Source organism: Gastrolobium bilobum, unplaced genomic scaffold (genome assembly GCF_033153095.1).
Source record: "Gastrolobium bilobum isolate Gb01-03AN ecotype WA unplaced genomic scaffold, APGP_CSIRO_Gbil_v1 utg1743, whole genome shotgun sequence".
In the NCBI taxonomy this organism is placed as follows: domain Eukaryota; kingdom Viridiplantae; phylum Streptophyta; class Magnoliopsida; order Fabales; family Fabaceae; genus Gastrolobium; species Gastrolobium bilobum.
Genome location: NW_026898627.1, coordinates 7,706 through 24,449, shown reverse-complemented (window position 1 = coordinate 24,449; position 16,744 = coordinate 7,706). Strand labels below are relative to the sequence as shown.

General features: G+C 35.6%; 1 non-coding gene across 1 annotated transcript; it reads right to left on the bottom strand.

The window, feature by feature from the left end:
- Nucleotides 1-15,727: 15,727 nt before the first annotated feature.
- Nucleotides 15,728-15,834, bottom strand: LOC133317767 (small nucleolar RNA R71). Its single transcript, XR_009752368.1, has one exon. It is a non-coding gene; the product is annotated as a small nucleolar RNA R71 (small nucleolar RNA).
- Nucleotides 15,835-16,744: the final 910 nt, after the last annotated feature.

The window sequence follows — 16,744 nt, the reverse complement described above, 5'->3', positions numbered from 1 at the left end:
TAATTTTATACGAATTTTCCAAGACAGCAAGGTCTGTCAGCAAAATAATATTTTTAGAAAGTTATGCATTTTAAAAATGTCACTCTGATTTTTGTAAGGAACCCGACTTCAATTGCAAGTTTTAATTAGCGGCATAAAAATGATTTTTCAGTACTTAAAATAAGACAAAAGAACTCTAGTTCCGCTTATCCAACAACTCTCTTGGAGGCCTACAAGGGAGGGTGTTACAAACGAGATGTTACACTCACATCCAAATACGTACATAGTCTAAAGCATAATAATCATGTCCAAGTAATACAGGCATTTAAATAAAATGCATGCATGGCATGGTAAATGTCTACACCAGCCTATTGCCTCGAGAAGCATCCATCTCATGAATATCAGCACCTAAAAAAGGTGCCCCAGACGGGGTGAGATTTTGACAAATCTCAGTAAGCTAGGTTTCTCGAAGGATTACTCCGCCCCAAGCTCACTTCAGGTATACCAGTATAAAATAGTATGGAATAGTAAGAGTAGTACAAAATCTATATGATGCCAATTAGGGGTGTTAACGGGCCGAGCCGAGCTTTGGTCTTAAGAGGCTAAGCCTGTGTTTAAATGTGTCAGCCTGACCAAGCCTGTTTTCTGTTATGAATATAATTATCGGCCTGTGGCCTGTCTTATTTACAAAAAATAAAAGTCTGATTTAGCCTGTTAGCCTGTTTAAAACAAATAAGACAACAAAAATTTATCCATACAGAATATACAATCAACAACATTATTAATTCCATAAATATTCTTAAATTCAATGTATATCCAAACAGCATAATATAGAACAAAATCATTCAAAAAATCTGTTTAACCAATAAAATAAGGCGAAATGGATTGAGAAGAGAGAAAGGTATTACAAGTAGTATAAAAATATAAAATAAAAATAAAAATTAATATATTAGGCAAGATTGTTAAAATCGAGATTTTAAGTAAAATCAGAAAGGGGCTAAAAAATCGTAAAACGTAAAATCGTAATGTAAAAAAATCGTAAGAAATCGTAAAAACGTAAAAGCGTTTGGAATATTGGTAAAATCATTTTGATGAAAAAAATTGTAAAAACGTAAAATCGTAGTGATAAATTGAGATTTTAAAAACCATGATATTAGGCCAGCCTGAGAGGCTCTAAGGCCGAGCTTTTCAATTGGAGCCTGAGGCCTTTTTATTAAACGAGCTTTTATACAAGTCCAAGCCTGGTTCCAACAACCAATTTTAGACATGTAAGCTCAGGCCTTCACGAGCCGAGCCAAAGGCCCCTGGTTCGTTTAGCACCCCTAATGCCAATATATATATATATATATATATATATATATATATATATATATATCATGCATGTATACTAACAAGTCTACTAATCAGAGAACGGTATGATATACATACGTCTGTTACATACATTAAATGCATAAGGCATATACCTTATACCCACACTCAGGGATTACCATCTTGAGCAGCTCCACACTACACTTAAGGATTACCATCTTGTGTGTAATAACATCACATTATATATATATATATATATATATATATATATATATATATATATATATATATATATATATGAGTGAATTATTTCATAAAATCCAGTTCCACATATACTACATCAAACAACCAACCTCCTCATGGAGTCTGGTGGAACAAACGTGGATTAATCTTAAGAACACGAAGCTTACCTGTAGCAGTTAAGTCCACCACCCATCACAACTCGGTGTCCAAAAGATCACACTATCTAGCAAGGTTATAACTTGTTTTCGTAACACACATACCATCAATATACGTATCCTAGTTCCTTATGCTTAGAGGGATATTATTTCTTTTTTTATTTCGCGTAGTGCATGCTCTTTCCAAAGCCCCAAGCACTAAACCGTATTTATCATTTTTAAAACTGGTATTGCATCTCTTTACCAAAAATCCTAATATGGTTGGCAACTAAACAAATCCATTCCTAGCACTTCTTCACTTTATAACTTTAATAATAGTGTTAGTGGGGCCTATATGAACAAAATTTTATTCACCTGATTCAGAGTTGCATCGCAAGAAGTAGGAAATAATAAACAGATGGCTCCTCACAATCCATATATCATTACTCACTCTTCAAGCCACACTATACTCTTACTCCACTACTCATAATTTAGGGTTTCCATATCAAATGCAATTACAAGTCAGTGGCCTAAGTCAAAATCCCTAAGAATGTAGGGGTTCATTTCGAATGTAATACCATTACCTCTTATTACCTGTGCACTTATAAGGGTTAACTAACTAGGATCTCCAATTTTAAATGCTTCGCCTTTGTGATATGTATGTTACAACTTTCTAGAAGTGGCATCACCTCCTACTTAATTCTTTTCAAAGATAACAGTCCAGTTCATCCGCTAAACACTTCACACGTATGCATGATATTCAGGTTTCTACATTAGTCACCCTACCTAATAATATTACAGACAGAATTCTATTTTCATTATCCTTTAGGAAATCAGTAAGACAGAGTACAGTGCATACTAAATTTTCAAGTGAGAGAAGTCTCCGTAAAATCACAAAACTTCTATCCTATCTTTCATACATATCATGTTAAGTGGTACCCCTCATACAGTTCATCAAAACACCCGTATGAGGAAACTTCCTCGAGTTTTTCGCTGTCCTAGGTACCTCAGATGTAATTGACTCCACTGATCAGAGGATCCATTAACCATGATATGAACTTTCTCATCATTGACACATATTACCATCTTGAAACAGCCATCAATCATAACCCACCAAAACAGACCAAGCTTTCATAAATCACGTTCACATTAATCACATTCAAAATTCTAGTTACAGTTCATTCTGCAGTTAAAAGGGACAAGTAGAAATTACAGTACAAGATCTCATGCATGCAAACACCAAATCTCATGTTCCTTAAACAAATGATTAATCACACCCATACAAGCAGCAATACATCTACTCAATGAAAACATAGCAATAATATATCATGAAGTACACAAAGCAATTAGCAAACGTTTAATCATAGAATCTACAGCAGCGTATTGAAATCAAAAATTGATAGGCATATCAACTAAACAACAATTATACAAAATCAAGATTTTCAAGCTAAATTCAACTCTTACATCAGACACTCAATTCTTATATTAAATGTTCAAGGAACCATGCAGGTACAACAAAAGGGTTCAGATTATCATTAATTCGAATGGCATATACAAAAATAATTACAGTTCTTAACAAATAGGGACAAAAGGTAAAAGAGGTTCATATTCATTTTAGATTTAGAAGTTTGAGCACCCATGCAATCTAATCAAGACAATAGTTTATTCCAGAATTTAATATAGAACTAGAAAGTCATAGATCTACTGTTTTCCCATTACTCATTCAATCAAATCATAAAGTGAATAGGTGCAGTTAGAGGGTCGATATTTATAGTAAAATAAAATTTTCTTTTGGAATCAAATACGGTGCAACTTGATGAGAACATAATAGGCTATACTCCAAAACTCATGTTATGACACAAATAAAAATGCTAATCAACAAAGTTGAACAACTCATATTATTTAATCCAGAGAACGGTTTATCCCAGCCTTTAGCATAAAACAAGAAATTATGGCTTCACAGTTTCCCTATTAGTAGTTTGATCAAATCATATAGTGGGTAGGTGCAATTCAAAACTCGGTATTTCTAACAAAGTATAGTTTTCTTTCCGGTTCAAATATGGTGTAGTATAAGGAGGAACAATGAGCATCACTTAGTTACTTGTGTTATAAACAAAATGTGCAAAATAATCTTGGACAACCGATACATCAGGCACAAAGTATTTGATCAACATACTTTCCTTCAATTCACTTTAACTAATCAAAGAAGACCAAGTGTAATTCATGCAGCAGGAAAATCGAATCATGCAACTAAAACTTACATGTGACCAGTGTTAAACGTTTGTAAATGCAGATATTCATTAGATGCAGCGAACTGATTTGGCCAAGTTAATATTATAGTGTTTACAAAATAAACCAAACTTAAACTCCTATGTACCAGCAGACATCACATTTTCAAATCCACAATTCGAATGAAACTAGCAGGTATGAGCTCATAATAGTTAAAGCTGATAAACAGTCAAATCCTAATATCCCTTTCTAATCCAAGTGTATCATTAGTGCAGATTATCCATACCCATGTATGGTCAGACAACATTTTTAGTACCCAGTTAGGACCTTCTGATGCTTACTCAAAGATTACTTTTAGCAAAGTTTCAAGTAGTTAACATAATAAAACAAGCCAAACAAGGTGTAGCTCTATGTAATCACAGTTTACCTGTTTAGTCCACTATATTCTAAATTCAATTCAGATATCCTTTCCTTAGTTGTGTATTCAGTTCCAATAAAATGTTTAATATCTAAACTGATAAATTCAAACAATCGACACATGAAATCCGTTGTTATAATTAGAGGCAATAAACTATATGCAAATCTAAAAGTGATCAAAATCACACAAAGCAATCCAATACGTACGAAGTAAAATGACAAGTATCACTCGCAAGAAGGACACAAAGACAGAAGTCAAGTACTCTACCCTACACATCACCACTTTGTTTAACAGCTTCTTTCTCAAGAATGATGTCTAGTGCCAATTCACTGTTATGAGATTTGTAAAAAAAATAGCAGGCCCACATGTCTAAGCCTTAATTAGTTCCTACTCTACTTACTAAGGGTATTAATTGGATCTACTTTGATAAGAGATCTATCCCTACCTAAGTTTGTCTACATATAGTTTTCAGGTCTAATAACAAGTACTTCGTAAACTAAATAACTACATCAATTGTCTTGATTATATCCCTGCTACCCTTACTCAGTTACAAGACCCAACAAAATTAGTGAAAAAGATTAATAGTTTCTATTTCCCAGTTATATGCCATAATCACAACACACAAGAAAAGTCATAAATCAGAAAAACATATATGTAGCAGCAATCATTAGTGAAAAATAACTGTTTATCATCCACAGCCTAGAATATCACAAAATATTCCCATCCTACAGCCTACAGCCCGACCTACATTAATCCTGGCTCGGCCCGGCCTTTTAGGAAAGTAGAGTAGGCTAAAGCTTATAAGCAAGCTTTTTTAACAAATAGGCTGTAGGCCAATTTTGCCAAGCTCGGCCCAAAGCCTTGTAGACTGGCCTGTTTAATTTATTAAAAATAAAATAATAAAATAACATTTATTTTATGTGGCATGGCAAAGTACCAATACCAACCCTAATTTTACTTGTTGTTGCAGCTTAATACTATGGAGCAATGGGTACCTTGCTGGATTATGATGTTACTGATGAAGATCTTTCAATAATACTCTTATTTCCCTTGTCTTGATGGTGGTAAGGATTTTTACATGAGTGACATTCTCTTGTAGACTTTATTTCAGCTTCCAGTAATTGTATTTTTCTTATTTTCCCCATTTCTTTGACTCTATTCCTCTATGATATACATTCTAGAGCTGGGGTATTATGTTGACTCTTTTTTGTTTGTCATTTTTTTCTTATGAGAAGTACTAGTGCATGCATGAATGGAATTTTCTTTGCTCTATACAATTATTTTTTTTGCTTATTATCTACAGTGGTAGGCCTATAAGGCCCGTAGGCCATGGCAGGCTTTCTTATTTTTATAAATGGGTCGGGCTTGGCCTACAAATAAAGCCTTTAATAGGCCAGTAGGCCAGATAGGCTGATTTTTTTTTACGTAGGCTTGGGCCAGGAAGGCCAAAGCTCGGCCCAGCCCAGCCCATTTACACCCCTAGCTGTAGCAATCTTGGAGCAATGCAGATTATAACAGAATAGGCAAAGATACAACATTGCCTCATTGTTGCTATGCTAAACCCTTCAGCATTTTTAACTCAACATCAGTACTAAGTTCCTTTCTTCAGTCCCTTATTCTCTTTCTCATATTTTGCCTAACTTCAAGATAAAACTAGAATTTAACAGAATATTAAAACTTGAACAGAAAATAACTCCTAACAACATGCAATTTCCTACTAAGTTCTTTTTCATTTAACATGTGGACATATATACAACAAAAAAGGACAAGAAAATAAAAAGAAAAACATAGAACAAAACAACCTTTCACAAATCAAATTTTAAATCAGAGGGGATCCATCAGTATCCTCTTCTTCTTCCTCGTCTTCTTTTCTTCAACTTCTTCCTCAGATGCTGCAGCTTCGTTCTGGCTCTCTTTCTGCTCAGGGGGGGGGGTTGAGAAAACCAAGTTGAGATAGGATGAAATTGTCCATATTATCCAGTTTTTCCATGATCTCTTTCCTAGTCTTCAGTTGGCCAGCCTCAATCTTCTTCAGTTTATCTTCAATTCTCTTCTGCCAGAGTGCATCTTCTCCAACTGCTGCTGCGGAGGTTGATGCTGCAACATTCTTTCCTCGGGACTTTAGTGAGGAAATGATTTCTCCAGCAAGTGCTTTTTCTTTCTCGCTGACCCTTTCAGTGGTGTAGGGTGTGATTGGTTCTGTGATCTAGAAATGTTCCTCATCATCAGCAATGGGAACATTGACTTCTTGACACAACTGGGTGATCAGTCTAGGGAACCAGAGATAGCCAGTATCTGCCTTAGCACAAGCCACAATTTTGGCTAGAATTATTCGGCCGACATCAATAGGTCTTCCATCCAGAATACAGGAGAGCAATATTGCTCTTTCCTTATTTATGGTCTCAGTGTGGGTTGTAGGCTTCAGCCTACTTTTCAGAAAATGGTACCACACCCTTACTTCAGGGTTCAATGCACTCCTAAGGAAAGATAAGCTTCTTTGGGCAGACTCAGTCCATGTCATCCCTTCAACACACAAGTCCTCAAGAACTTGTTTCAGAAATTCCTCATCAGTGGAGGTCTTCAGGCCTTGGTATTCATCCACAACAGCGGGCAGATTGTATACCTTCTTGATGGTGGCACTGCTGAATGATACACTTTTTCCTCTGACCATCACCTTGGTGGATTTGCTCTGAGGCATGTTGGCATAAACTTCCCTAACAATAGGGGTTACTGCTTCTATAACAACCCTCAAAAGTAAATTTAGCTAATTAAAGAATTTAGCAAATAATTGAGAATTAAGTATATGTTTAAAAGATAGTGTCTAGTTAATCATGTAATTAGCATGATTATGAATTTAAAGGAAAATTGGTAAATTGGCAAAGACATGGCCTAAACTAGATTCTGATAGTAAAATCAAATTCTTTAGGAAATTTCATGAATTTTAAGTGGTATAAAGGTATGTTAAATATGAGTAGAATAATTATGATAAATAAGTTAAAGTTAGAGAAAATGAAAACATTAGAGTTATTTCATATAAAGATTAAGTGGTGTATTGTCTAAGTTTCTCAGTTACCTTTCTTGTTAATCAAGTAATCTTAGCTTTCTTGTCAGTTAAGTAACCTTGCTTGTATGTCAAAATACGTTACTTGTTCAAAGAGTTTCCTCAATAGCTTGTGGGATTATTGTTACTTCATGTATAATTAACAGTGGGATATTGGTATATATGCATACATGTGCATTCATGTAGACAAGGATGTAAATGATATGAATGGGTATATGTATAATATTATATCATTGGGGAAGAATAAATCTACCATATTATATCATTGGAGAAGAATAAATCTTCCGTATAATTATCAGTGGGGAAGTACAAATGCTTATGTAATAACTCAGTTTGTATTACATGTTGTATTATGTGCTTTATATCTAACCTTTTATGTAGAAAGTGAAACTATTGGGTGGAGATTTCTCCGTAAACCCAGAATCTTATTGGGATTAATTTCTCACCCATCGTGGGCTGTGATTTAAATCACAGGTACATCAGTAGCAGGAGAGTCCTCAAAGGGCAAAGGACCGATGCAGTGAGGATAGAGGACTCATCAAGAGAAAACATTTAGCTATTTTACATGTTGATATAGACGTATTTTGACAGTATATGACGTATATTATCATGCATATTTACAGTTGATAATCATTCTGAAAGGCATATGTAGCCTAGGAACAAGTTTATCTGTTGGATATTATTTTCAGTATGTATTTCTGTATATGTATGATACTAGAGTGCAATATATATGATGTATGTTCAGATTATAATTTGTAATTGGTTACATAAAATACTATGACTAATGATTACTATTAATGGAAAAATAATTAGCAACACTGTACAGGTATGAGACTGTATAGCTAAGAATAAAATGTAAAAATAAATTAAGAATGGTAATTACATAAAAGGAAAAGTTAAGTCTTCTGCTTCAGGACTTAATTATCCGCGCTAAAAGTACCATATGTAAGTTAACAATCTGATTATTAAATTAGGGTGTTACATTATGGTATCAGAGCAAACTTTCTAAGGAGAAAGACATTATAAGATAGGATGAGTGCAATGTCAGTTTAGTGAATCAATTCCTAGAGTGTGATATGATAATGTATCGCTGAATATTGAGTATGGGTGACGACTCATTCTTAGTATGACGGATGCAGAGTCATGATATTAAAGGTGAAAAGTAGTAGGATGTTTTACCGTTGTTTTAGGATTTCATTATGATTATGCATATGTGATCACTAAGTGTGAGTCTGATCAACTCATTTCTTTTTGTAACATGTGCAGTATCATGGTGAGAACCAGGAACAATAGTGAGGCAGAAGAAAATCCACAGCTAGACCCTATAGTTGCAGCTTTGACTGCAATGCAGCAAGAAATGGCTGTTACTAGACAAGCGGAGTTAGAAGCAAACAGGCAGGTTAATCAAGCTATGATGGAGGCCAATAGGACGGCTAATGTTCAAATAATGAGGATGTTGATGGAGGAAATGAGGGTGGGTAGGAATGTCAATCAACCGCCACCTCCACCACATACACCACCTCCAGTTTTGTACGCAGAAGGTGCAGGAGGTGATGGTGTTGTTCATGAAAATGCTGAGGCTAGTCACCATGCTGGTAGTGCTTTAGGTTTTAATCATCATGTTGATAATGTTCAAGTTCAGGTTAATGATAATGAAGCAGATAAGAGAAGACTGATTTCTTTTAGAAAACATAAGCCGCCATCATTCGGTGGAACTCGTAATCCTATTGAAGCAGCAAATTGGCTTCAAGCTATGGAGAAAACCTTTCGAGTCATGTGTTGTCATGATGAGCTGAAACTTCTGTACTTTGTGGTACATGTTAGAGGGGGATGCAAATGAGTGGTGGACTAACACCACACAGCCTTTAGAGACACAGGGTATAATTGTTACTTGGCAAATGTTTGAAGACTTATTTCAGGAAAAAATATTTTCCACAGAAAGATAGGGAAAACAAACAAAGGGAGTTTGAGAGACTGGTTCAGGGTTCAATGTCGATTGAGGAATATCTTTCTAAGTTCAATGAACTGGTAAAATTTGCCAATTATAGAGGTGTTATGCCTTCTTCTGCATTTCAGGCAGCTAAGTTTCAGAGAGGTCTGAATGAGGAAATTGCTAAGTTAATAGCCAGTAGTGGGTCTAGGGATTTTGCTACCTTAGTTAATCAGTGTATGTCTGTAGAGGATGTTGTGTCATGCACAAGAAGCCTTCAATTATAAAAGAATCTGATGCTAAGAGTGCTACTAACAAGATCCCTGCATGGAAAAATAAGGATAAGAACTTACAAGTAAAACAATCTGGAGAGGGGTTTAAAAAATCTGGAAACCAACAGGGAGTTATTATCAAGGCGAATCTTTTATGCGATATTTGTGGTAAAAATCATCAGGGTGTCTGTTGGAAAACCCAGAATGTCTGTTACAGATATGGCAAACCATGTCATATTTCCAAGGAGTGTCCTTTGAATGAGAGACAAGTAACTTCATTAGAGGCTATTATGAGTGCTCCAACTATGGGCAGTGTGTACAACATTGCTGATCGGCAGGCAGAGAGAGCTCTTAACCTTGGGAAAGGTATGATTTATATTGATATTAGGATTAGTATTAATACCATGAAAGATTTGATGATAGAATATGTTAAGTATGTTTTTGATTTTGAGGACAAAATCTTTAAGAAGGTGGTGGGAATATAACAACCCTCAAAAGTAAGTTTAGCAAATTAAGGAATTTAGCAAATAATTGAGAATTAAGTATATGTTTAAAAGATAGTGTCTAGTTAATCATGTAATTAGCATGATTATGAATTTAAGGGCAAATTGGTAAATTGACAAAAACCTGGCTTTCTTGTTTATTAGTAAAATCAAGTTCTTTAGGAAATTTCATGAATTTTAAGTGGTACAAAGGTATGTTAATTATGAGTAGAATAATTACGAAAAAAAGTTAAAGTTAGAGAAAATAAAAAATAGTAGAGTTGTTTCATATAAAGATTAAATGGTGTATTGTCTAAGTTTCTCAGTTACCTTTCTTGTTTATCAAGTGATCTTAGCTTTCTTGTTAGTTAAGTAACCTTGCTTGTTGGTCAAGATACGTTACTTGTTCAACAAGTTACCTCAATAGCTTGTCCATTAAGTTGCAATTACTTAGTCATTAAGTTATTCATATAGCTTCTTCAGGAAGTCACGTTTCAATTACTTAGTCGTTAAGTTTGGTTTACTTAGTCACTAAGTTATTAAGATAGCTTCTTCAACAAGTCACATAGATTACTTGTTAAAGAAGTCATCTAGTAGCTTGTCCTACAAGTTACCTAGATAGCTTCTTCATCACACTACTTTTAGAGACTTAGTCGCTAAGTTTCATGAAAACTTAGTCGCTAAGTTAGCTTATTCTACAAGTTTAGTTACTTAGTCCTTAAGTTATGTAAGTAGCTTCTCTATGACACCACTTGAGTTGCTTAGCCGCTAAGTTAATGTGATTTTTCTTCCAAGTTAAGTTAACTTACTCATTAAGTTAACTTTCTCATTAAGTTAACTTAACCACTAAGTTAACTTGGTCATTAAGTTAACTTGTTCACTAAGTTAACTTACCCGCTAAGTAAGATGACTTACTCACTAAGTCGTGGAAACTTACTCACTAAGTCGTGGAAACTTGCTCGCTAAGTTATCTTCTACAAGAAGCTTTCTCTTTTTTCTTGATGACCGCGACCTCATGCCTATAAATAGGCTAGCATCCAAGAGCATTTCACTTCCATTTCTTCATGGTTTAGGCGCAAGTTTCAAAGAGAGAAAAGAGTGAGATTTTTCATCTAGTTTTAGCCATTTTCTACAAAAATCCTATTTCACAAAACTTATAGTATAGGATCCTGTGATCATAGCCCTTGGTCTTAGAACATCTATAGGAGTTCATATGAGTGAGATATGTCCACATAAAGCCATGAGCTCCTTGTTGCCTCCTTGAAAAAGGATTGTTTTTTTGAAGTTCATTCGGTTCTAAGTTGATATCTGGGTCCCGTTAACGTTAGTATTTGGGTGTCCTAGAGACAATCTTATGATTAAATAAGGACATAGATGTAGACCTTTTAATATTGTTGCAAATAAATAAAAGCACTCTTTATCTTGTTTCATAATTCTGTCTCGATATTAATGTTAATATATATTATGAATAACTTGATAAACCCTGTGGAATAAAATAGGTATCTCTTGAGTATCTGTGATGAGATCACAATCATGAGGATTCAAGAATACCGGATGTTTATTCCTAATTTTATGTTCCTAGTCTAGAGATACTGAGAATGGGGTCAGTAATCTCGGGTAAGAATAGCACGACTTATCTACTTGTATATGGATACAAGGTATAGACCTCATGTGCTACAGATATGGAGATGTCTTAGCTAAAGTCGTGGGTGGACCTATAAGGGTATAGCTCGCACTGAACAGACCCACAAAGAGACTCTATGAGGAACTCTCAAAGAGAGTATCATTAGAGTAGTCTCTTTATATTTGGGTATGTCTTTCCTAAGACCAGAAGTTATTACCTAGACTGTGTTCTAGAAGGCATGCTTTGATTGTGCACCTCGTCTGCCTGAAACATGGAGACTCATAGGTATACTGTTGGGCTTGTCCTGAAAGAACACAGGGCTAGGGTGATAAGCTGAAGGAATTCGTCAAATCTCTGTAAGAGATTAGGTTATCTGTAAACCGGAGAAATCAGGATGACATTTACAGGGACTCGGGAATCTATGCATAGTAAAAGAGATCGTGAGATGATCTGCCTTTAGAGTCTGTAAATTGAAGATTCCCTATTTCGAATAAAGCTTACCCTAAACCGCAGGGGTTGATACACTTCCTTACCCTAGGTTTTATGGGAAGGTAACCGAGACGAAAGGAAATATATACGGCAACCAAATATGTGTAATAGGATGATCAAGTCATTAATCTAACTAGTTCTGGGGCAACAAAGCATTGCTAGTGCTCTGTGTTGTCATTAGATGGGTTGTGGGATTATTGGGCCCAAGCCCATTTATGTCAGTGGCTATGTTGGACCTAATGGGTCACACACTAACACCTAATTGTCTAGATGCTCTAGCATTAAAGGTATTGGGCCTAACAATTGTTATTAGCCCAAGAAGTAGTTAAGAACTCCACAAATAGGGTGGAGGGCGCATGGATCTAAGTAATGGGCTTGGATAGTCCAAGACATTACTAATTAATTTAATTAGTTAAATTAATTATCAAATGTTAAAATTTTGAGTTTTGAATTTGAAATTTGAAATTTGAATTTTGAATTTGAATTTTGAAATTCGAATTTTGAATTTTGAATTTGAATTTTGAATTTTGAATTTGAAATTTGAAATTTGAAATTTGAAATTTGAATTTTGAATTTGAATTTTGAATCTTGAAATTTGAATTTTGAAATTTGAATTTAGAATTTGAATTTGAATTTAAAATTTAAGTGTTTGAAAGTTTGAATTCAAATGTTTGAAATTCGAATTTGAATTGGCTATGAAAAGTTGTTTCATAACAAAAGGATAAGATGAGATCTTGTTGGAAAATATCAAGAGGAAATCTTTTGGACATAATCTAAGAAGATTTGGGGTGCTGATTTGGCTGTTAGTTAGTCATCAGAATCAGCTCCAGAAGATACGATCTGTTGGTAGAATATTTGAGTGATTTGATTCAAGTTTGAATGCAACTACTCAAATGTATCTGGTCATTATTTAGGCTATATGGGGCGCACCATATAGCTGATTGTATGATGATATATGATCAGGTATTTGATTAGGTTTGAACCTAATATCATAAAGATATGATAGGATGTTGTTGGCAAGATTTGATAAGATTTGATTTGCGACAAATCCTCTTATTTCTCCTTGTTGGTGCGCCCTTTTGAAGGGATTTTGAGGATTAAAAATCTGATTGCATCATGACTCTCTTGATCACTTCTTGTGCGCCTAATAGCATATATGTTCCTCCTAGTGTTTTGTAAAAAGCCTAAGCCATTCTCTCCTTATTCCTGCGCCACTTTTGTGAGGTTTTCTATCTGAAAACTTCACTCTTCTAAACACTTTTACATAGTCTCCTTTCATCACACATTAAGCACATAGCAAGCCTTATTGTGGTGATCAATCGACAGTTTTACTGGAAGGAGTTCCTGTATTTAGACGCGGGTGGTGTGGATCAACGTTAGAGGGTCTGAACCCTTCAGACCTATGATGAACCCTTAGTTCATCATGGTTTTAAGCAGGAATTAGGATCAAATTGTGTGATTAAATGATGAAAAACTAGGTTAATGTCCTAAGATGTCCTCAATTACAAGTTCAAGAGCTTTATTGGAAATTTGTATGATTCTTGTAGGAAAAGCAAGCTTGAAAGACAACTGGAGAAGGAAGAAGATTCTGGAGCTCAAGAGGAGAAAAATTGCCTAAGTGTTGAGCGCTAAAACGTTCACACTGAGCGTTTTAGCGCCCTGCTACAGGAAGAGGCCAAAACTTGCTGGTGATGAGCGCTAAAACGTCCACACAGAGCGTTTTAGCGCGCTGCTACACTAAGGAGATGGAAAATTGCTGGTCTTGGGCGCTAAAACGGCCTGCAATACGCGTTTTAGCGCCCTAAAGTGGAAAAAGATTCTGGTCTTCACCGCTAAAACGTCCAAATCAAACGTTTTAGCGTTGGAGTCAGTTAAAGTTAGTTGAGCATTCACCAAGTTTGGACGCTAAAACGGTCATTCCTTAACGTTTTAGCGTTGGAATCAGTTAAAAGCAGTTGAGCATACGTAAAGCATGGACACTAAAACGGTCACTTATGGACGTTTTAGCGCCCACATCAGTTTTCTATTTTTAATTGTAATACTATATAAGGCAAAGCCTTGACACTTAGAAGAAATCTGGATCTGAGGGATCTGAACTCTCTCTCTTAAACTTAGTCTGAATTCTCTCTAAATTCTCTTAGTTTTTGTATTAGGATTTCCTTGTAATAGTTTGGAGATTGAAGACTTTCAACATGGAAATGAAGTTTGTTTCTACTTCTCTTATTTATTCCTTAGTCATGTCTGAGTAGAGTCTTTGTAGTCTGAATGCAATAGAACTCCATAATAATACTATGTTGATTTGATTAATATGATGAAGTATTTTCCATGTGTTGATTTAAGATTTTCTGATTTAATTATTTCTATCAAGGAAGTAATATAGAACAGGGATGTTTATATAACTTCTGTATTTGATAATCTCAACATCAGAATTCTAGTACTCAAGGGATTGATGCTAGAGTTCTGATGTAATCTTAAAACTTTAGTATTTCATGCATGTATTAAGAAAGAGATCACCAAGGGATTGGGGTTTCTGATTAATGTATCCATCAAGGTAGTAAGGGATTACATCTTGATGATAAGTAAAAGGTTGATTAACATCACATGGAAAGGAATTCATCATATGATCAGTTTTTTTTACATAGGTTATTGTGGAGGAAAGTTGTGTTCTGACTACTTGTTGTTTTATTAATTCCTAATCCACATTTACTTTGTGTCAAATTACTTACAATCAATTTTCTAGTGACAAATTATTCATGATTTTTACAAACTTTTATTTGATTCAAATTAGTTTTCTATGGTATATTTGTGTTTGAACACAATTCCTCGTGGGAACGATCTTTACTCATCATTTTATTACTTGTACGATTAGTGCACTTGCTAAACGTCCAACAAGTTTTTGGCGCCGTTGCCGGGGAATTTGTTTTTCAACACTAACTGATACTACAGAATTCTGAGATTGAATCCTTTTATTTTTAGTATTTTAGTTTATGTTAAGTTTTTGGTCGATTTTGATTCTGGTATATGCGAGGTACACTTGATCCGAATTTGTTGTTGTATGATCCAGAATTAGAAAGGACATTGAGGAAGCACAAAAGGGCAGCCAGGCAAAGGAGACAGTTGCAAGAAATTGGTGAATCAAGTACGGTTAATCAGGAAGATATAATGGCAGAGAATCACAGACCACCACCACCACAGAGGACACTGGGAGAGTACATGACTCCTACAGTGATTCCTCCAATTGGGAGTGTTGTGCGCCCAACAGTGGAGCCCAACAACTTTGAATTGAAGCCTGCTTTGATTCATTTGGTGCAGAAGGATCAGTTTGCTGGAACCAGTGCAGAGGACCCTTACTTGCACATAGAGAACTTCCTATTGTTGAGTGATACTGTGAAGATAAATGGTGTCACAAGAGATGCAATTCTGTTGAGACTATTCACTCATTCACTGACGGATGATGCAAGGAGATGGCTGCAATCATTGCCACAAGGAAGTATAACAACTTGGGATGATTTGCAAACCAAGTTCTTGCAAAGGTTTTTCTCAGCATCCAAGAGGGCCAAGTTGAAGGATGAGATTACAAGCTTTAAGCAGAAAGAGTCAGAATCCATTTATGAGGCTTGGGAGAGGTTCAAGACTTTGTTGAGGAAATGTCCACAGCATGGAATTGAGGCATGGCAACAAGCAGCAATCTTCCTGCAAGGAATGACCACTAACACTAGAACCCTGGTGCATGCCACTGCTGGTGGATCATTGACTACCAAGACCCCTCAAGAAGCTTTGGATATCTTTGAGTCATTAGCATCTCAAGAATTTGATAATGCCCCAGTGGCTGACAGAAGGACAGGAGTCATCAGGTTGGATGGGTATGATGCTCTGTTGGCAAGGAATGATCAACTGATGCAGACACAGAGACAACAACAGCAACAATTAGATACCCTTATCAAGCAACTCTCTTCACAAAAGGTAGCCTCTGTGGAAACCAAATGTGTATGTGCTATCTGTGGCAAGGGCCATGTGATAGAGGAGTGTGATTATGGGGGATCATCAGAACAAGCAGAGGTGAATGGAGTGTGGTATGATCAGAATAATCAAAGGAATTACAACAATCAGGGAAAGAATGTTTATATGCCACCATGGAAAAATAAGAATCAACACCCAGGATTTAGCTATAGTTCCAACCATCAATTGAATCCACCATTACATCCTCCACCACCACATATGAAGGAGCAGTCAAGTGATCCTGCTGCATGGGAGAAAGCGTTTGCTCAGTTATCTAAGACAACTCAGGATTATATTCAAGGTTCTAATTCATTCAGGGAAGAGACAACTGCATTCATGCAGGAGACCAGAACTTCTTTCAGAAATCAGGAAGCATCAATCAGAAATTTGGAGACCCAGATTGGTCAATTATCAAGACAGATATCAGAGAGATCACAAGGGAAATTTCCAAGTGATACACTAGTGAATCCTAAGAAGAACTGTAAAGCAATTATGACAAGAAGTGGGTTGGTACTTCAACCAGTGAAAAAGAATGTGGAAAATAAAAAGAATGAAGAAGAGGTTATGGTTGAAGAT